Source organism: Aphelocoma coerulescens, chromosome 4, assembly GCF_041296385.1.
Source record: "Aphelocoma coerulescens isolate FSJ_1873_10779 chromosome 4, UR_Acoe_1.0, whole genome shotgun sequence".
NCBI classification, from domain to species: Eukaryota; Metazoa; Chordata; class Aves; order Passeriformes; family Corvidae; genus Aphelocoma; species Aphelocoma coerulescens.
In genome coordinates this window covers 75,401,989-75,423,976 of record NC_091017.1, presented here as the reverse complement: position 1 = coordinate 75,423,976, position 21,988 = coordinate 75,401,989, and the positions used below count along the sequence as shown (strand labels likewise).

Here is a 21,988-nt window from a genome sequence, read left to right as displayed (position 1 = left end):
CAGGAAAGGGACACATCCTCGTGGTGAGGCATGAGGATGGAATGGTTTGGGTTGGAAGAGACCTTAAAGATCATCCAGTTCCCACCACCTGCCATGGGCAGAGACAGCTTCCACGTTGTTGTGATGGGACAAGGGACAGGGCTGAGTCAGGTAGCAATGGAGGCATAAAATTTATCCTATGATAAACTACAGGAACTTATGTTGAGGGACTTTTGTGAAGGAAGGTGCACTTCAAATCCCTGACATTTGTGTATTCAATGTGCTTGTGAAAATAATCCTGTCCTGGAATAATTGCAAATAATCATGATGGTATTTTCGTAATTAAAATGCAAATGTACAGAAAATTCTCTAGGGGTAAGAACAGTGATTCCTATATAACACTTCTCATCAGTGGAATATTATTTTTTTAAAAAGGAGAAAATAAGCATAACCATTCCCTTTGTTTTATAGATATGGAAATTGAGGTCAGATACATTACAAACATTACAGACAACAGAAACTGAAATATCATGAAATGCCATTTCTAAAGTGTCATGCATCATAAAGGTAGAATAAAGAAATTAATGTTCATCACTCAATTAAATAAACTAGGAATTATTAAAACATACAATAGCTTAGACATTCTTGGTGCCAATTAAGTCATCATTCTTGTGTGCAATATCTGCCTGTAAAAAAAGATTGAATTGTATGCTGCTATCAGACTTAATAGTGCCATTTGAAAATGTTCTATTGAGCAGTTCCTTTTCTGGAAAAAAAGGTCTTACTTTCAGCAGTCTGACAAAAAGAGGGTTTGGGATTGGGTTTTTTGGCAGTTAGAATTAGCAAGGGTATTTTTCAGCTTTCAGAAGGAAATCTGCATATTGGTAAGAGCCACATCTAAATTAGTCAAAGTAGAAAAATACTAATTTCTCATCTCCCTTTCCCTGAAAACATAATAAATTTTTAAGTGTTATAAACAAAGATGTTTGTTTCATCTATCAAAATTTAGATTTGAAGATAATTTGCCTATTTTTTATGAAGCATATCACATAAAAGAGCCATCTTTTTTGACACTGACCCCAAGACTAAGCAAATTACTTGAATATGGCGAAATGTCAAAGGCAGATCCTACCAGCTCTGCCCTGGGAAGCACAAGGCCTTATTTTAGGGGGTGAAAGCATTGCTCAGGATGAGCAGAGATAGCCGTGAAGTGTTGTGACTAATTGGACAAGCGACTCTGAAATTAGCATTTGCTGAATGGTTTAATAAAAATCAGTGTGGTACGAAAGAAATAACAGCAATTACTGAGTTGCATAACTCCCAGGAAACATCTATCAGACATCACAGACTAGCTGAAGATGTATAATTTAGCATTCCCCTTCCTCAGAACTGCCTGTTCTTGCTCAAGATGGTCTCTCTCCACCATATCCCCCATCTGCTCCACCCCCGCTTCCTATCCTGTCTCGTTGCTTGTACACTTTTTTTTTTATATTTTATTTTTTATTACTGGTATTCATTTTAAGGAATCAATATCAGTCCTGCAGTTGAGTCTTCAGACTGCTGAAGGCCTCTGCCAGTTAAACAGCAATTCCAAGTCCCATTAGCTTCAAGTCACTGGTTTCCATTTAATCTAAATTTATCTAGCCAGACCATGGTATTGCTGTCTACCAGTGGTGTCAGTGTTCAGGTTGCAACTGTGTGTTGGCAGGGAAATTTCACAGAGGAATCCCCTCTCAGAAGAGCTGCTTTTAATATCCTGTGTGCAGTGCTGATTCTTCATTTTTCTGTGATCATGGGAGTAAAATGTCACTGTCCAGAGACACTGAAGGAGGGTGAGTGGGAGACATCAGTGTGCCCTCACACTGGTGAAATCCATCCCGTGTATATTATTACAGTTGTAGCTGTTGTTGTTGTTGTTTTTATTGTTATATTTCTTGGGCTGGCACAGTTTAAATTGGGGCTGTTTCTGACCAGGATCTTGAGGACGAAGACTTCCCAAGGCTTCCACACTTTGGGTCATAACTCGCCACTGGTGTCACGGTCTGCAGAGGGCCTGAAGGACCTCTCTGAGGTGCAGTTCATGCAGGTGGAGTTTTTGTGAGGATGAACAGTGTAAAACCCCTGATCCAGCACTGCTGCAGTGACACGTGTGGGCAGGTGGTGTGAAAAGCAGGATGTAGTGGTCAAATCTCTCCCTCCCAGCAATGTGCCCCTTCAATACCCCCAAAGCCTCTTGATGCCCCTTAGCATTTCATGCTCTTCCAAAAGATCTTCTACATCTCACAACTGCTGCCTCTGGCTTTTGCAAATCATTTGACCATGCAAACTATTTGATATTAAATTTCTAGGAATTGTGCCTATAATGAAGTTTAAATCACCTAAGATAGGACTTTAGTTTGGGTTGAAAAATTTAATAATACCTTTGCTGGCTCAAAGAGAGACTGTATCTTTTGTAGCTGAGATCCTGATGGAATTGTCTGGTGAATTTAGATACTTCTAGATGTACTAATGTCTTTTTCTAATGGCAACTGACAATCTGTGAGCACATAAACTCCTTGCATATTTTTGGAGGTCTCAGTTACCAACATTTCCAGTTTGAAAGCACATCCCTCCTAGACCACACAACCTCCTCTTTAAATGTCAGCAACTTATCAGTTTCCAGCCCTTACAGGGAAAAGCACCTTTTACAGTGCATGGATACAGCATGTGATAAAACAGAGAGAAGCTTTATAGCTACCTGGTTTTGTTTTATTGACATTTCTGCTGTGTGTAAAATTGCTGTAATATAAAGAGGGTTAACCACAGTGTTTAGCTGAGAGACTGCTCAAACAGTGACTGAAAACAAGTGCTTCTCTAATAATCTCAGGCAATTAAAAGAAAAAAAAAAGTTAAAGGAGAGGAATCTTTTTTATCTAATAAATAGTTCACTAGAGAGAAGCTGATAAGAGGGGGAAAAAATCAATGACTGACATGAGTGGAAAAGTAAAAACCACTATATTTTCAGTCCTGCTCTGACAACACCACTTGTCTTGATGGTGTCATAATTGTTTGGGCAATTTTGTGTGACAACAAAATTCTAGTTATGCTGGAAGAAGTTTTATGACCTGCTATTACTGCTTTAAGTTTCCATTAAACAGTCGCTCTTTGCATTCGCCTGCAATTTGTAGCTCATGCTTTTGACCACAGAAAAGACTCTTCTGGTTGGTTTGTGTTCTACATAATAATGAAAACCTTACACTTGTCAGGAGCAATGGAACAGGACTAAGCCTTGAGGACAACAAACTGTTCTGCTCAGCTTTTTATTGGATACAAGGAGTACACAGGGAATAAAAAATCGAAACAAACCTCCATATTCTTACAGCCAGGCCTTTAGACATGAGCCACATTGAACCATAGACTCATTTAGGCTGGAAAATCCCTCTAAGGTAATTAAGTCCAACCACTAACCTGGCACTGCCAGGTCTGCCACTAAACCATGTCCCCAAGTGCCATCTGAGGGTTTGTTTTTTGTGGAAAGAAGTGGAAATATATCTATGTAAAGCAATTTGAGGGAACTACATCCTCCAACTGAGCTGGTGTAAAATGAGGAGTAATAAATAACTCTGGGAAAAATGAGAGACTCTGAAGAGAATACTCTCTCTGTGCTGTGCTTGGGGGCTGATTTGTCCTCTTGTGGAAAGTTTTGGCTATTCCTGTGCACTGTGGGAAGGCAGTGGCTGCTGTTGTCTCATGTTCCTGGGGGAGGTGAACAATTGTTGGCATCACTGGGATTGGTTCTGCAGAGATTTTGTTCTCCTCAAAAACAAACCCTGTGGTATTTTGGGAAAAGGAATATATTGATAAATTCAGATACTCTCCAAACTTCTGTTGAATTACCTGGGCATTGCCTGAGTCTGATGTCAGGGATGAGGTTTGCCTGACCAAACAATCAGACTCTTCAGTGCAGATATTTAAATTATTACAGTGAGTCACTGAAGGCTCCTCTTTTAGTAAAAGAAAAGAAGCAAGTGACTGTAGTGTGCTGCTAGTTGCATCCTAAAGCAGACAACGACCTTTGGGCAAGAAAATCACACTCTAAAATAGTTATTTTTGCCTTTGACAGAAAAGAAAAAGGACCCTGTGGTGTCTTGCTCAGGTGTGAAGGTATATAAAGTTAGGAGATGTGAATCCTAATCTACATGCATTAGGAGAGACACTATTAGGGAATGCAAAGGCAGGTGAAGGACTAACATTTAATGAAAATAAGGAGTTAAAATGTGATGACAAAAACATCAAAATATTTTATCTTAAATAAGCATCAGGAGGTTCTTTAAAAAAAAAAAAATTACTTATTGTGATTTTTCCTGCCTGTCAAGGTTGTTTTGAGATGAAAATGAACTTTGTATCAACTCTTCCACTGAAGGATAAATTAAGCTTGATGAGCAAATAGATGAGTAAAGCATGTTCCATCTTGTGAGAAGAGTTTTGCTTTTTCGAGCCTTTCCGCAGCTAAGGAGGCCAGGATTAGCACTACTGCAATGTTTTTTTAAGTAAGTCCAGCATTTCCTAGTGCAATATTTTCTAAAAGATGAGAGGAGTGTGAAAATTAAAAAGAAGAGAGCTTTATGCCAGCATTTAAAGAGCTGCTTACTTTACTCCTTGGAAACAAGGTACAGTTCCCTCTGTGTTTTCTGCTGTTTTTTATAGGACAAATATCTCTCAGTCTGCAGCCTAAGTTGATATAGCTTTCCTCTTCCTGGTTGTATCTATTTTTCTTTAATCTTTAAAGATTAGGAATGTCAATATTTCATGTTAAGTGTAACAAATCCATATAAACATATTCTCGTTCACCTCATTATTAAGTACTATAACATTCCTCAATGGGAAATCAGGTAGTGCTGAGATGCCTTTCAAAAATTTGTTGTTTGTTAAGGATATTGATAATTGGAAAATTATTCTGGTCATATGAAGGAAGAGAAGAGCACATATTAAAAAATTATGCTGTAACAGAATATTAGCAGATAGATATTCTAAATTAGGGCTAAGGATAGGATAAGGTTCTGCTTTATAGTATGTTTGGGTCTCAATTTAGCCGTATTTCACACACAAAAAAAAAGAGATGTGAGGAAATCTCTGAAGATTTAAATTCAATATATACATTTTTCCTGCTTCTCTTTATTCTTACCTCCAGAGTGTATAAAATACAGTAAAATTCCCTGGAGCAGAAAACACAAATCAGAATTTTCGCAGATGAAGTCATGAGCCAACTAGGCTAGAGATTTAAACTCTCTCTCTCCCTCCCTCCAGTCGAATCTTTAATTGTATTATATGAAATGAAACAAACCCAAAAGGAAAAGGTCAAGGATATCCTTTCCACTTTTCACCCAGGAATAGTTATAATCCGGTGCAGTGCATTCTCCTAGAGAAAGATCAGGTTTTGAATCCTCTCAGGGAAAATCAGATGTTTATTCTGCATCCTGGCTGAGTGCATTAAGTTCTGAGCTGAAGAAAATGGAGATAATTTTCTTTTCTGAGTAAGAGCAGGAGCTGAAGAATAAACTCAGCATCCAAAACTCCGAATCATGCAGCCTGGGAGGGATCACTGGAAGTCATCAGGATTTGCCTTCTGCTTAGGCCAGGCCATGGAATTTACACCTAACTTATAGGCTAGACCCTTAATTCAGAAGAGAGATTAATACTCAGGAATGGTATCCAGGATCCTCTTCTTTCTTTTTTTTTTTTTAATAACATCTTAAATTACTCAAAAAAATCCACCTTTCTGGTGACTTAAACATCACTGTCTTTTTCAGATTATTCATTACCATAGTATCTAGCATGTGCCTTTTTGAACACTTGTCCAAAGTGTTTTAGGTTAACCAAAAGTACTTCTGAAAAATCTGGAGAAACATTGAATTTATGTACATAACACCTAAAGCATTTAATATTCTTTCACGATGAAGAACATCTCTGAAGAATGACTTCACAATCAATGTGTTGAACTGGTTTGGGGTAATTTTATAGTTAGTTGAAAGGAGTAAATATTTTCTTGTGAAAAAATTTAGCCACCTTAGTTATCGTGGTATATGTATAACTAATGATTTTTATCCTAGAATGGCTCAAAATGTGCAAAACAGGGGTTTTGTCTCTGTCAGTGATCTCACAGTCTACAGAGGACACTTCCAAATCTGTATGTGGCCAATAATACTGTCAAAAACCACAAATAGAGCATGACCAGAAAATTCAGAAGAGCTGAGACACATTCATAGATCCTAAGAAATGACTTTTTGTCTTTCTGCTCTGTTTTCTGTGCCTTTGTTTTTGTACTGGAGAGCTGTTCACTGCCTGTCATCACTGCTCCTCTGGTCTTGATTGAAGACTCCAGATGCAAGTGAATTAATAACAAAAACAACAGAAGAAAAGGGGCAAAAGAAGCAGTGGGAAGGTGGGATGAAACCAGAAGCTGATTTTATACTGTTCAAAATGGCCAGGTTTCAAAGTACAAGTGAAGAGAGGGGAAAAAGTAAAAAAAGATGAAAAATGCAGCACAAATGCTCCTTGGAAAGAAATACAATAATCTTGTTTAATCCTGAATCATTGTTGCAATCAATTCAATTTTGTAGGTAAGCTCCCATGACACATCTCTTCCAAGAACTAACAAGAGATAGAGCTGAAATATCAACAACCCCAACAGGAGACCAAATTTTCTCCTATGATGAAAATCTCTGCTTGGAGAGGTTTCAGATCCGCGTGATCAGTGTGAAATTGAAATTACTCCAAGTGATTTTGATGAGCCACTGTCTTCACAGACGAACTGTTTGATGTTAATGCAAGAAAGGAAACAGAGTGATATGAGAGCAAATGAAAGCTTTGGGGGGAGGGAGTAAGATTTTTTTTTTTTTTTAATAATCCCTATAAATACATGTGATAGAATTAAAAGAAAAAAAAAAAAAGAAGACCAGAAAGATGAGCAGGGTTGGGCAGATATACAGGATTTATTCTTTGCACAACAAAAGAAGAAATGAACAACAGCAGAAGATAATGTTCAACAGCACATCAAAAGCTGAACGATGTGCGTATCAACTGAATCCTTCATTTTGAATTAACTGAGTATTATATTAAAATGAAAGGGATCTCGTGCACTTTCTGTAAGTTGTAATAATAAAGTTCCTGCCTTTAGTGGGGATGAGATCTTTTAATCTTACGAGGCATTCATGCTGACAAACAAGCCAACCCATTTACATCAGCCAACTCATTCTTCTCCTTATTAATTTGCGTCACCAGCAGCTCTGACTGAAATTGAGCCATTCTGGGATCAGGAGCTGGTGTTGGGCAATGTGATGTATGGTCCTACTTTCCTCCTGCTGGGGATAACAACATTTATTGAGCTGCACTTGACTCTTCCTTCTCTTCATGACTTTTCACTGGGGTTCTTGACATTTTAATGCAAAACTTGGTGTATTTGGTGCATAGGGAAATGTCTCACCCTCGAATGTAGATTCAAGTATGTGTGAGGCTTTTCTTTTTTAAGATTGGACTTGAGCTTTCCTAAGACTGAAGTTTTTCAGTTTCTAGAGGTATTATTTACCAGCCTAGCACACTGAGCTGTCTCTAGGCTTTACAGTGTAAGGTCACAGTATATTGGGAATGTGCAATAAATCTGGTGGCTTTGTATTGTTTTCATCACAATTTGACAATAGGATACATATTTTTTGAGGTAGTGCTGCCTACTGGTTTGTAAAAGTACAAAAGACCTTTAAATACCACTAATCAAAACATGGGGACATTTAATGGAAGTGCTTTTTAACACTTCTGAGGGGCCAGGCACAGTTTTTCTGCCCAGCAAGCAGAGCTGCAGCCAAATTGGAAACTTGAGGAGTTCAAAAATTTGGTCTTGCTTAATCCTTGCTCTGGAGGGTAGGAAACTGTGCCAGCTACTACTTGGCCCGGCTTAGTTCTCACATGCTCACTCAGGTTGGATGAGCTCCACCAACTGATATATTAGCAAGATGGAATCAACACTTCACGTGGTAGGTTTTTTTTAAAAATTGTTTTTATATGATCCAGTCTCTGTAAAAGAAAAATAAAAACCACCTTCTACTGCGGACATAGGTACCAGCAGTATCTGTATTAATGAAAGTAGGAAATTCACAGCTGTTTTTTATGGAAAATGGATGGCCAGGAATAGCTGAAAGTGTTCTTGCTTGCAAGAAGATCCCTGGTTCTGATTCATAAGGTTGTGGCTCTTGAATGACACATGCTAAAGCAGTTTGTCTTCAGTATTGCTTGCATTTTGCAAGACATATTATATATTTATGGATGGATGATGTTTTCTTCTACTTTAAAGACAATTTGAAGTTTGGTTTGTTTTGGTTTGCTTTGGATTTTGTTTTTTTTCCCCTGCTTTGATTTTTTATCTTCCTTGGGCCAGAAAGAAATACAAATTGTAAGTTCTACATCCCAGATAAGCAGGACAGCAGAGTTTGTGCCATGCAGTTTATGCTGTGGTTGGTCTGGGCAACTTAAACTTCAGGGTGAATGGAATTTAGGTCTGTGCCTGTATCTTTGTAGTTACAGCACACAGTATTGCCTATTATGTTGTTTTCTATTTGCAATAAGAAAGGACCTGAATTGTCAACAGGTTTGGGTGCCTGAAGATGAAAATAGGGATCTAGAAATATGACCACAAGCAGGCAGATGTGCCTGTTTGTCGGGTACTTTAATATTGCTCTGTCTATCAGCAAGATGCAGATACTTCTGAAAAATCTCTTTAGCTGTGCCCCATTAGACAGACACCTGCAAAAATCCAGTCAAAATACCTTTGATTCAATAAAGAATCACAGGAATCTTATGGTACTGTACGGTGGGAAGTGTGAATTGATGGAGAGCTCTGTGAAGTAGGATGTGACAGCATTGATATTCAGATGTCCTCAGCACATTCCTCGTCTGGGAAGAAGCCATGGTTGCTCTTTGATTTATATTCCCCTTATCAACTTGTTGTTGAAGGAATTAATGCCATTACTCACTAATACTTACCCCTAGTAATGTCTGGGGGATATATAATGCTTTCCCACCATGCACAGTTCCTAGTTTTCTCTGGGGCCAGAGTCCCTTCAAAGTAGATTTCACATATGAAAGAAATCCAGTAGAGCATAAACCAAAGGGAACACATGTCCCTTGAAAAGACTGAACATTTATAATCTAGATCCTCTATGTCCTGTGGCTGAATAATCTAATTATAGTTCTCATTGGTTTTTAAATTTATTTTTTATTTAGAGATAAGTAGAATTAATTTTAAAGAAAAAAAAATTTCTTCTTTAAAAATTAGTTATGTTTATATGATTTCTTTTATTCTAATGGGTGCCATAATGTTTAATAAATTGACTATGTACAGAAGTCACTGATACAAGGTTTCAGTTTAAGCTGAAAGAGGGTAGATGGGAAAGAAATCTTTACTGTGGCAGTGATGAGACCCTGGCACAGGTTGCCCAGAGAAGCTGTGTCAGGCCCATCCCTGGAAATTTTCAAGGCCAGGTTGGACAGGGCTTGGAGCAACCTGGGCTAGCAGAAGGTGTCCCTGCCCATGGCAGAGCTTGGAAGGAGATGAGCTTTTAGGTCCCTTCCAACTCAAACCATTCTGTGATTCCATGATTATTCCATGATGCAGAGCTGTGGGCTGAAGCATCCAAATGTTAAGACTGGAAGCCATCCTGTGCATGTACAGGAAGTTTAATGTGCTTTTCTCTCTTTTACTACATATGCCAAGAGAACCAGCAGCCAACTGATCTTCCTGAAGTATTTTGGTATAAAGCAAGGGGTATTTGAATGTGTAAGTCTCTCTTCAAAAATTGCCTTTGAATCAAGACTCACCTGTTCAGTGTGCAGTAACTTTCAGGGACACTTCATCTCCAAGATAATACTCATAAATACTGGTAGATTTTAGAATAAGGCTGAATTGCACATGCTGAATGAATCCTTTGTTTCTGCTTAGGGGTTCCTGCAGTCTAGTGGAACCAAGATGTTGCTGAATGAAATTACTGGATCAGAACACACTGAATCAGAACACACTGAATCAGTGACTGTTTTTTTTACCCAGGGTGAATCAAATAACCCTTCACAGTACTTGGAAAAAATGATGCACTACACTTATCATTCTCTTAGGTGTACTCACAGGGCCACCTAGCTTAACTTGTGAGTGGCAGGGACAGCCTGGGACAATTTGGCTGTGTGCACCTTATCAGTCTTTGTGGGACAATTATGTTCATCAGAAGAGAATCCTGTTGCTAAAAGCCCAATCCAAACCACTTTGCAAAAACTGGAAAAGCTGCCATAGGTTTTTGGATCAAACCCTCTAGTACAAGCTGGATGTAAGAAAAGCTGCTAAATTCAGATGGAATTCTTTTCATTCAGATGAAAGATAAGCTCTTCCTCAAGCTGTGAACTCTCAAGGGGAGAAAAATGAATAGAAGAGTTGTTCAAACACAACAGGCTCGGTTGTGCCTGACCCAGTGTGGGTGCTGGGGGAGTGGGAGATGAGTGCAAACAGGCTTTCCAAGTTCCCCCAGGAGAGCCTACTCCAGGCTAGGCACAGTTGTGGTCCTTGAGATCAGGGAGCCCAAGTATTGGCACAGAACATAACTCCTGGAGCAGGGAAGGGACGTCAGGATACAGAGTCGTTTACCCCCACTGGCAAATTGTGCATCCTTCAAAGCGGGGCAGCTGCTGCCACACACTGGGTGGGATGCTGGCATCAATAAATCAGCTCGAATTAGCACGTGCTTGGAGTTGCACATAAATGGATTTGCCTAAGAAGATTGGTTTCTGTGCTCCCAGGAAGCCTGGCTGGGATGGTGCAGGTTGCAACTGTGCTTTCTGCACAGGGCTAGCCCTGGAGAGAGATCAAGCAGCTGGATGGGAAGGCAAACAAATGATAAAAGCTCCACAACACATTTTAAAAAGTGTACAGTCTTAGACGGTCTACCAGTATGTGTGTGCTGCTGCCCTGTGGGGAGGTACTGCCTTCTCCAGTGTGGAAAGAAGAGGCCCAATTAAATGGCCTCAAAGTAATAGGAGGACAATGTACAGTTCATAGGTCTCTTTGAGAGGACAAAGGGCAAGGGCTTTAGGGTGAAGGAGGGTAGATTTAGATGGGATATTAGGAAGAAATTGTTCCCTGTGAGGCTGGTGAGGTTCTGGCACAGGGTCCCCAGAGAAGCTGTGGCTGCCCCATCGCTGGAAGCATCCAACGCCAGGTTGGACGGGGCTTGGAGCAGCCTGGGGTAGTGGAAGGTGTCCCTGCCCATGGCAAAGGTTGGAATGAGATGAGCTTTGTGGTACCTGCCAACCCAGACCATTCTGTGAGTCTTTATATCCACCACAGCAGCAAATCCCAGCTTGTCAGACTGGGAAATGTGCTTGCTGCTTCTGCACCTCTGTCCCGGTGTATGGAAATGAGCTGTGGATGTTTTATTGATCTGAGGGATCAGAATGAGACTCTCAGACTTAGAATTGTATTTGTAGCAAGAGGTGAGTCAGCACCATTAATATACTGTTATGGTTATGGGGTGAATAAGGCCAGAGGGGTGGTCAGTGAACCTCACTGAGGGTGTTGATGCAAATTAAAGCAAAGGTTTTGGTGCCACTGTCAGTTCACAGGCTCTTTAGCAAAGATAGTTCTTCTCTGTCCATTTGCTGTATTTTTCTTCAGATTTTTGACCTTTCTAATCAACAAGAAAAGGCCATCAATTCTGCCTTTTACTGAAAGAACATTCCCCTTTGTCACTGAGAGGGAGAAGTCAATGGGCCATTTTTTCCTGAGCTGGCACAGCTCCACTAACCAATATTTTTTCAGTGAATTCAGGATCTGTGATGATTGATTCACCCATTTAATGACAAAGCAGGCAAGTACTGTGTAGACAATGGCAGTAAAAGCTTCAGTGTACTTCAGGAATGATCTGGAAGGACCATGGTGAGAAAGTCATCATTTCTTTCTCCTGCTGAACCTGCTGCTCAGTGTCAGCTGATTATGCAGCTCCTATGTGGAGATGTGCAAAAAGCCCAAACTGTTTCAGTTTGGTTTCAGTTGACCCCCTCCAAAAATCTGCTTGTGTGCAGCTTCTTTTAGACTGATTCACGTTGATTGTGGGTGTAGTGGAAAAGGAATATCATTGCACCATGCAAAACTGAAGAACTGTGCTTTGTGTATGACAAACCAAAATGTTTTGGCCTTTCTGATGTGTACAGTTTTTTTCATACATAAATTGTTTGAGAAATGTGATGTATCTTTTCACACCTCTGGGGTCTAACATAGTCAGAAATTTTTTAACATCGTGCCATAGAACAGAAAACTTATTTAAGATGAATCTTGTTACCAATGGACCTGCTCCTTTCTCTGCCTAAGGTATAATGTTCTGAGGTATTTGCAAATTCTATCAGGGCCTCTTTTTTTTTTTTTCCCTTGAGCCAGGGCTTAGTCAGAAGCCTCAGCCATTTGTCTTCAGCCCCAACTTTCAAATGCAAGGAATAAAGCTTAGATATTGAAAAATTTGTTCTGACTCCAGCACAGCCACATTTTCTCTCTGAAATGTTGGATCTTTATACAAGCAGAAGAATCAGTGACATTTTGCTGTGTCACTAAATTCATGCAAGCAGAAGTAACTTTTGCCAAAGTGAAGAATATGAAGTTGTTACACACAGTTAAGCTTTAAGGGTTATGCCAGAACAATTCTTTGAGTCTTTCTAAATCCAGCTGAAGATGGCATCAAATTTATCTTCCTAGGTCTTAGGCAGGAGAAGACTAAAATATAAAATCTGTCTCTGAACTAAGTCTCTATTTAGCAACCAATATTCTGTCTATCTATACAAGGTATTTTATACACATTTATATCTGTATATTTTCATTTAAGTTGGAATTTTTTGAATTATTTAACCACATATAGATTGATTATGTATCACAGGCTATTGAACAAAAGACTCAGCATACATATTTAATTGCCTGCATAAGAATTAATAACTATACACACAGATTAGATAATTTAAAACAAACTTTTGTAGCTTCAGCAGTCACATCTCCTGGAAGAATTTAGGCTACAGTAATATAATTTGGTAACAGGAAGATTGTATTTGCTGCTGCTTATTATCTGTTGTCCCAGATAAATACTACTTTAAAGGTGGTTTATTTGTCATTCCCCTTTAGAATATTCTGGCAGAAAAGCATTGAAGTTACTTGAGGAACTCTCTTTATGTGCTGTAAGCCCAATATTTTTGCAAAAAATAGCAATATTTGGATTAACTGTATTCCAGAATTTCCTCTTATAGCTCTTGTTTTCCCAGGAATTGCACTGTTTGTGTGATTTTTGCTGTATCTTTAGGAAAAAAAACCCTTATATGTTTACTTATACTTAGCTCCCGACATGCATTCATTATGTTCACAGTGAATATAATTTTTCTGTGTGGGAGTGGCATAAAGTAGAAGTAGAACAAGTGAAGTGAAGCCTTGGAAGATGAACACAGTCCACTGGGTGTTTCTCTTGTGACACCAGTTGGTTCCCTTTCCCCTTCCACTCACCTTCCCCTCCTCTCTGTCCCTTTGAGCCCAGTCCTGTGGACAGTTCCCAGCACTCAGGGTCCCTTGGAAGTGTGATTGGAGATGTACAGTCCTCACCTGTGTAGATACAAAAATGCTGCCAGCAAGGATTTTATTGCTATTTTCTAAGTCCGTGAGAGACTTTTCTCTCTCACTGAAGAGGTGGCAGGGAATGTAAACAACCAAGCCACCTGCAACCTTGAAAAGTCTTGTTTATGGTATAGTAGAAAAATATTTTGACAATGGATGTTTTAGGATTTTGGCCAATCACCCCAAGGGGTGGCCGATCCTTTGTCCAATTAGACTATGAAGAAAAAAGTCTATAAAAGAGTTTGCAAAATAATTAAATAAATCAATCTTGCTGCACAACTCCTGCCTGCTGGATCTTCTCTCCTCCTCCTCCCTATGGCTGCGGGACACAGTGATATACCGTAGGAACCAGGCCTGGGGTAATACACCTGCAAACCCTTAGGGAATCGTGGTTTCTCTGGGTGGTGCAAAAGGCTTGGCTGTTCTTCAGCACTGCACGAGGCTTAGAGGGCTGTGAGTGGTGTCAGATGCTGAAATGATCGACCAGCACGGCTGCTGAGGGAACAGAGAGATGTTATTTAACCCCTTAAAAACAATCACCTGAATGTGTGTTCTTAGATCAGTGCAGAGCGAATTTTGAAACACAGCATGTGAGAGAGACAGATTCCCCCTTCTGCTGTCCATTTTCTGTTGGGAAATAGAATTATTGGGATCAATAAAAGAACTGTAGCAAGAGCCTGCAAGCAAAAGGCCTGTGTGTGAGAAAAAACTCTCCATGAGAAGATTCTTGTGTGAGAAAAGGCCTGGGGAACGAAGAGGGAGGTGGAAGACTTGCAGCTGTTCAGATAAGACCCAGAGAAGGGAGGTAAACATTGAATTCTTTTAATCATAACATAACTGTAGAAGTTTGCCAATGTAAGTCCAGTTAGGTAGAAGTAGAAATGTGTTTTGATAAGCTTTAAGCCACTTAGGAGTTAACAAGCTGGTATACTATATAAGTGCCTTTGGATTGCTAATAAACAGAGTTTTGCTCTTATCAACCACATTGGCTGGTCTGCACTTGCTCCCCCCGCCGGAGAAGCCAGGCCCTTTCTCCTTTTTACAATTCCAGCAATTTTCCGTGGAAGTTAGGCTGTAACAGCATCCCCTCACGCTCTCTGATCCACCTAGAGGGTCTGGACTATCTGTGTCAGCTGCAATTTTTGCTGTGACTTGTCCTCTGGAGGTACCTGCCTTTCCCACTGCTGGCATGGGGAGATAACGTGGGGAGATAACAGACACAGTGTTTGCCCCATCCCTGCCAGTGCTCAAGGCCAGGGGGGATGGAGGCATGAGCAGCTTGGTCTAGTGGGTGGCATCACTGTCCATGGCAGGGGGATGGAACCAGATGATCTTTAAGGTCCCTTCCAACCCAAACCATTTTATGATTCTATTATATTTGTTTTAGAAAATCCACAAGAATTTATTAGGAATATGATTAGGTGAGTTTTTTTGTTGGTAAGTTAATTTCATTTGGTTTGGGTTAATGAGTATTATAGATGGGTTAAAACTAATTTTGTGTCCAGACTGTGAAATTGAGTAATTTTAAATAAGTTTATAAACTACTGTAAAAATCACCAATTGGGGTAAAAATTAAAACAAATTAATATTAATAATTAACACTTAATTTTAAGAGGAAGTTTAATGTATGGAAAGTGGGAAAACAAAATTAATTTTAGTTACATGGCCACAAAACAAATTAATCCTATTCAGTCCCCAAGTGCTTTAGTCATACCACTAGAAAACAGTTTATTTACCTAGTCCAGATTCAGTGTCTTTATTTGTAGAGTTTCCTACTCATTTACAACTGATTACTGCAGTTCTCAGAACTCCAATTTCACTCCATCTCTACATAGAAATAGCTTCTAATGTCATAGAGCTATTTCTGGAACAGACATACTAAGACTTAGCAAATGTGTTCGTGTGTCTTACAGTCATGTAATTTGTTAAAATTATTAGGTTTGCCTGTGAGACTTGGGAACTCTTGTTCTGTTCAGACAGTCAAGGATGCTGACTGAGGTGGCAAAAAGGCCAGGTTTTGACCTATTTGTAGTGAAGTATTCAGGAGTTTTCCAAGTGGTTCTCTACAGTGCAAAACTCACTGGCAAGGTCTGCAAGACTGTGTAGACAATGGCAGTAAAATCTTCAGTGTACTTCAGGAGTGGTCTGGAAGGACCATGATGAGAAAGTCATCATTTCTTTCTCCATTTTAATTTCTTTCTCCATTTTAATTTCTTTCTCCATTTTAATTTCCTTCTCCATTTTAATTTCTTTCCCCTGCTGAACCTGCTGAAACAGCCCCTCATTATTTCCTACTGGACAGGGGAGATCTCCCTCATCAGGTGCTTTCAAATGGCCACACAATCTGGTGCTTCCCATCGAGGAGCTGGAGGTTACTCCTGGTTGTACATCCAGATCTCTCTGTTTCCTGTGGTTCAGCTGCAATTCGAACCCAGCTCAGCCTCCTGATCAGTGGCAGAAGTTGTGTGTGAGTGGTGCCTGTGCCCTAGTCATTCAAAAGTGTCACATTCACTCTGTGGTTTGAAACAGACGTTTTCATAAAAATTACCCTTGGGATTGATTTGTTGGATTTGACTCATCAGTTCCTGATGCAGACTTTCAAATAAATAAAACATAACCTTGTATTACTTAATATCACTTCATACAATTGGTGAAAACTAATTTGATGATCTTGTAGAGGGATTTCTTATTTCCCAGAAGAGCCAACAGATGACATCTATCTAATTTGCCAGTTAAAATTTGTACATGCAGGTTCTGTGAGAAAATTGATTGGAACTCGCTTGACTATTGAATGAGATCCACATCAGTAAATATAATGACTGCATTAGAATTGCCTAAACTTTCAAACCACAAAATGCATTTTACCCTCATTTTATTTGTAGAAGAATGTGAATAATCAACTCTTCAATTTAGCTGCATTTGCATACTGTTATAATAATTAAAATTGCACCCTTCTATTTAGATTACCTGAATGGAATAATAATTTTTCAGACCAAGATATAAGTAGATCTTTCTTTTTTAATCACAACCTTCAGAAAATAAGATTCATTTATAATCATATGTGGGTTCTATACTTCTGTTCAGTCTTCACCTGGTTTAGCCCACAATGCTAAAATATGGGTACTTGAATACACATGACTAAAATTCAAGGACTGTATTATTTAAATTGCTCTTTATGAAAGACACCTTTCCATTAAACTATTCATTGGAAATCAGGAATTTTCATCAGTCTGCAACTGAAGTTTCATTTCCTTCAGCATCTTGTGCTTGTTGCTGGCTGGCAGATAATGCAGAATATTGTACAGTAGGCAGTTATTTTATGCATGGCATCAAGGAAAGCTCCTTAGGAAATACGCAGGATTTATAAATATATTCCCTAATACTTATCTCTTCACTATTTAAAGCTCTTAAGTCTAAAGACTTAAATATTTGCTCTATCTTCCTAAATGCACTTTGACCTGCTTACGATTTTCGATACCTAATTGCTGTGCTGGTCCTACATCCGATATTCCAGCAGCAAGTGGTGTCTGTGGAATATCTGCTCAGCTGCAGACTTCAAGAGAGACACACCCCTCTGTACCCAGCCTGAAAGAGAAGGGTTTTCTTGGTAGTCCTTTTGCTTCATCCATGTTTCTGTGCAGCATCTAAGCAGGCCAAAATACTGAAGTGACACACATATGTCTTGTCTCCTCCACTTCGGGAAATTTCCTTCCTTTTTTCTCTACCCATGAGTGCTCTTGTTCTCTGCCAAACAGCAGAACTGATACTTCACCTCTCCAAGTGCAAACCAAGAAGAGGATCTCTGCCAAGCCCAATCCATTATAAAACTTCAGCAGATCTGACACATATGGGTTGATGAATCTTCTGATGTCTCCTACTCTCACTTCTCACAACAGCAACAGGAGGAGATGATTGTCTCAACCTCCCCAGTTTCAGCTCACACAACTATAAGCCTGCTCTAAAATACTGTGGTGGTTAAATTGATATTATACAGAGACTTATTTGGGAATTTTAAGTAAATGAAATAGCTAAAAGGACACCTAGAAGGTCTCAGCAGAGCAAGTAACCTGAATAACCCCCTATTCTGTGCTTTGGACACAGCTGTGGCCCCCACACCAAACCCTAAATGGGAGTAGTATTTTGTTATTTGTTACAGAGCTGTGAACAGATTTTAAAGAAGGACAAAATACCATTGTAGATGGCAGGAATGCCCAGCACCTGGTGAAGAGGGTAGGCATACTGCTGGACTATAAAGGAATAGACCTACCTTGAGAAAATGCTTCTTTCTGCATCAGTAATCTCAGTGCCTCTCTAGGTATGATTCAGAGCTATGTAGTAAAAAAGCTGCAGGGTACATTAATATTCTATGATGCCACAGAATTCTTTTTCACATTCATATATGTTATATTTCTGCATATATGTTTGCACAATTAAATAACTTAGAGCAGAAAGAAAATGAAATATCTTGTTATCCTTAGCTTCACTATATGAAAAACTGCATTAAAAACCCCCCTCGTAATAGCTGAGATATTAAATATTCATATGAAGTTCTGTACACCTGGTCATCTGTTTTATGAAAGACATGAAATCTAGTGTGTACAGTATCCAAACATCTGCAGCTCATTAAAAGCAACACCCACAGTCGTGCATAATCAATTAATACTTTCTGAAAAACGTTCTTGTCTAGCAATTGGTACTGGAAGCGCAGGCTTGTGTTTGGAAGAGTAGGACTGTGTCAATTGTTGACCTTACTGCAAATTTAGAGTATGATGACAGATTCCTCTTTCTGTGTCTCAATCCTCCCTATAAAAATGGGAATAATAAAGTTAGTCTGTCTCCAAAGGGTTTTCTAAAATGCAGTCATAGAATACATATATGACATCAAGATGGTACAAGCACATTCTCTTGATTCACCTGCTTCATTACAATTTTTAATCAGTGGAAACTGTACTCAGTTTCCATGTAATTTTTGAAACTTTTTGTCCTTTTAGAGAAGTTTTGAGCCCCAAGCCTTTGCAGTATCACCACATATTTCTATAGGATTTGAAGAAAATAAATAGGCTTAGCCTGGATTTCACTCTAACTGAACAAAGTAAAAGATAAAATATTATTTATATAGCATCATGGCCAGTCCGAAAAAAAGGAAAAAGAAAACAAAAAGAGAGAGAATCCTACTTCAAACATTTATTTCTGTCCTAATTAATGTATAAAATTCCACGCTGAATTTCTTTCCAAGACTGAACAAGCCTGAAGACTTTTCTTCTAGGGCTGTTCTTACTTTCAAACCCCTTTTATGGCTTGTGTATTTTGTTCTGTTGTGTTATAATTGCCATTAAAAACATGGCAACTGGTGCTGAATTTTGTGCAGACCCAGAGATACCCACAAAACTTGCACTGAGGAATTTTCACCTAAATAAGCAAGATGGGCAGAGTGTGAATAGGAAAGGGCTGGTCATGATAAAGACCAAAGGCTGAAGGTGCAAAAATGGAATTTCTGGCAGAGGAATAACTTCAAGAAAAAGGAAAAACATGAACTGAGCAGGATTCCCTGGGGACTCTGAGACAGAGATGACGTGGCCTCAGTGAAAAACGACTGAGAACACGGGAGAAAGAAAAGTCAGTCAACACTGCATTTACATTACATTAACATTCCTTTACCACTCTGTAAAGGAATCAAATATTTACCTTTTTTGTGCTAATTTTCCTACCAGGTGCAAGCTCTTTTTCCTCTTCCTCTTGCTGTTTTTGTTCAGCTGTGACCATCCACAGAGAAAAGGTGCCATAGAGGCTCTACTGCCAGAGAAAGGCACATGTTCCATACAGTTTGGGGTAAAAGGACCCAAAGACCAGATTTTACTCTGTATTTCTCTCCTCCTACTGCAACCATATCTATTTGACTTGGTCCTGCTTCTCTGACTCCCCTCAGATTTAATTAATCTGCTGGCATTATTATTAAAAATAGCAAGTACTTTGGGACAATATGAGGATCTCATCAGCTGTTTCTGCTTCAGTTGCTGAATTCCACCAGGTTGTTTGCACAGACACTGCCTGCCTGCCTTAGCTAAGTGCAGCACGTGAAGAGAAGTGTTAAAGTAGGTGGAATTGCCCTTTATATCCCAGTGGAGTTGGCAGATCTGCTGGAAGCTGACATGGTGGTAGCCGAGGAGTAGTGTTGAATAATCCCCAGGAAGCTACTGGAAAGTTCTAGAAAGAAAAATAAGAATTTAAGTAGGAAAAAGTCGAGTTTTCCTCCCTGATATTACTGTATTTTCACTCTGGCACCATCATAATTTTTTTAAAAAACTCACTAGTGTGCCTGGTAGGATAGAGGCGCCCATGAACATGATTATTTGGCTATTGTTGTTGCTATAAATAACAAAATCAGAAGTTGGTGATAGCTAATCTCTTGCTGTTTCTGAGGGTTTCTTTTATGACTTGGACTCAGTGGGGCTAATTTGATGTGGTTTGCAGCCTGCCAAATGACTGCAGTTGCATGGCACTGAGACCCAGCTGCCTGCAAAGTTTTTCCTAGCTGGAAAAAGTCAGCACAGCACTGGAGCTTGCTTTGCACAGGGGCTGCTGGGTGTGTGACTCCAACCCTTGGCTGGAGGCCTTTCCCAGACACAGTCTGTTAAAGTCCCTGAATTACTTGGTGTAATACCAGCTGGGTTTATTTCACCTGTGATGTCAGGCAAGAGAAAGTTCCTAAAGCCCCTAAAAGTCCACCTAGAGAATGCAAGCCTTAGGCAAAAACTCATACCCTGAAGCCTCTTTTTACCTTGGAAGCTCAGCTGGCCCAAAATCCCATCCTAATTTAGGGTCATCTAAGCCTAACTGGGGAACAGACTACTATGAAGCTGCTGTAGTTAAATGCCTGGTGAATTAAACATCTTCTGTCTGCATCAGACTCCATAATATTGTTTCCTGACTCTCCTTGTTGTAAATCTGTCTGTTCAGTTGTTTATAACTTTGTAAGATTCAGTCTGGTTTTGAGCTGAAGCTTTACAGTCTCACTGACATCTCTGACCTGATTTTTTTTTGTGACAGGTTTTGGAGAATGAAGGGCAGCCACAGAAGTGTCTTAAATACAAATGTACACATGCTAATTTAGGGAAAACTATCTCGTGAAAGCACCTTGATAGGATTATAGCTTGAGGTTTGGAGATCAATGAATTAGGATGAGCATCCTGATAACAAAAAAGCAGGAGAGAAAAAGAAAAGATCTGGGACTGATTGATCCTAAAGTGCTGGTTCAGTCCCAAGACTGTTAGTTCTGTGATACTCAAGGAAAAACTCTGTATCTTATCTGCAAAAATACCAAACTAAAGATGGAAAGAGCTTTTCTTTGAAGAGACAAGTGCAAATATGCCTAAAGTATTATACAAATGTGTTTTGAAAGGGAGATCCAAAACCAGCAGTCTTAATCACCCTCTACCTCTGTTCCTCTTCAACAAAATAAGGACAAGTTGATTTTTACAAAATCTCAGAATGAGTGAGTTTGGAAGGGTCCTCTGGAGATCATGTGGTCCAACCACCTGCTCAAGAAGGGCCACCTTAAAACGTATGTCCAGGACCATGTCCAGATGGATTTAATTTTCCACAGAGATATTTTGAAAATTAATTAATGTTTTTGAAGCATTTGGTTACTATAGTAATAAGCACTGAAGAATTCAGGAGGAGAGTGAGCACTCTGTGGAAAAGAAACAGAAGAGAATTAACATGAACTTATATATTACAAAATATATTATAATGCACACTGGAGTCCATTGTCTGATTTTTGTGGGCTTGATCCTGTAACCTTGGTAATTCTTTGGTGCAATTTATATGTTTTTGTTTTATAAATGCTCTAGTGGTCAAACTGGTAAGTCCTGACTATAAAATATTTTCTTTATTATTTTAGTCCTTAAGTTGTTTTATATTAAGGCTTTGCGAGAACTCTTGCAGTGCTTATGCACGAATAGCAGGAAATAATGTGCTGCTTTCCCTGATGTCTTATTTGTTATGTGTGCAACAAAATTGTTTGTCAAGTGAATCAATAAACACTGAATACCTTTGCTGTTGCATGAAGAACATGAATTTCATAACCACTCCTGCTATATTAGCTGAGATTTCAGCCAATTAGACTTATTTCCTTTCTCTTTTGCCTGGCAGTATTTCTGTCAAAGCAGATGAACTTTGCCCTCAGTATGAGATTGGAAAGCATTTGACTAGGACCAAAACAAATGCTGTACCCTACTTCTGCTCAGTTTCCATAGCTTCAGTTCATTCAGTGCAAAAAAAATAATCCTCTCTCCTATTTTAGCAGTGTTCTGTGAATGAACAGAAGGGAAGTAATAGCACTTCCTAATCCCTCTTCAT

The 21,988-nt window shown here is 39.3% G+C and overlaps 1 long non-coding RNA gene across 4 annotated transcripts in view; it reads left to right on the top strand.

The window, feature by feature from the left end:
* LOC138109188 (uncharacterized) overlaps positions 1 to 21,988 on the top strand; it is a 132,874-nt gene that overhangs the window by 7,725 nt on the left and 103,161 nt on the right. Inside the window, exons 2-3 of one of the 4 annotated variants that reach the window (XR_011150344.1) lie at positions 6,288 to 6,400; positions 6,579 to 7,766. The exons of the other annotated variants lie outside the window; for them this stretch is intronic. This is a non-coding gene — a long non-coding RNA (uncharacterized lncRNA). Of the gene's footprint in view, positions 1 to 6,287; positions 6,401 to 6,578; positions 7,767 to 21,988 lie in introns of those variants that run through there. 4 annotated transcript variants of the gene reach the window in all.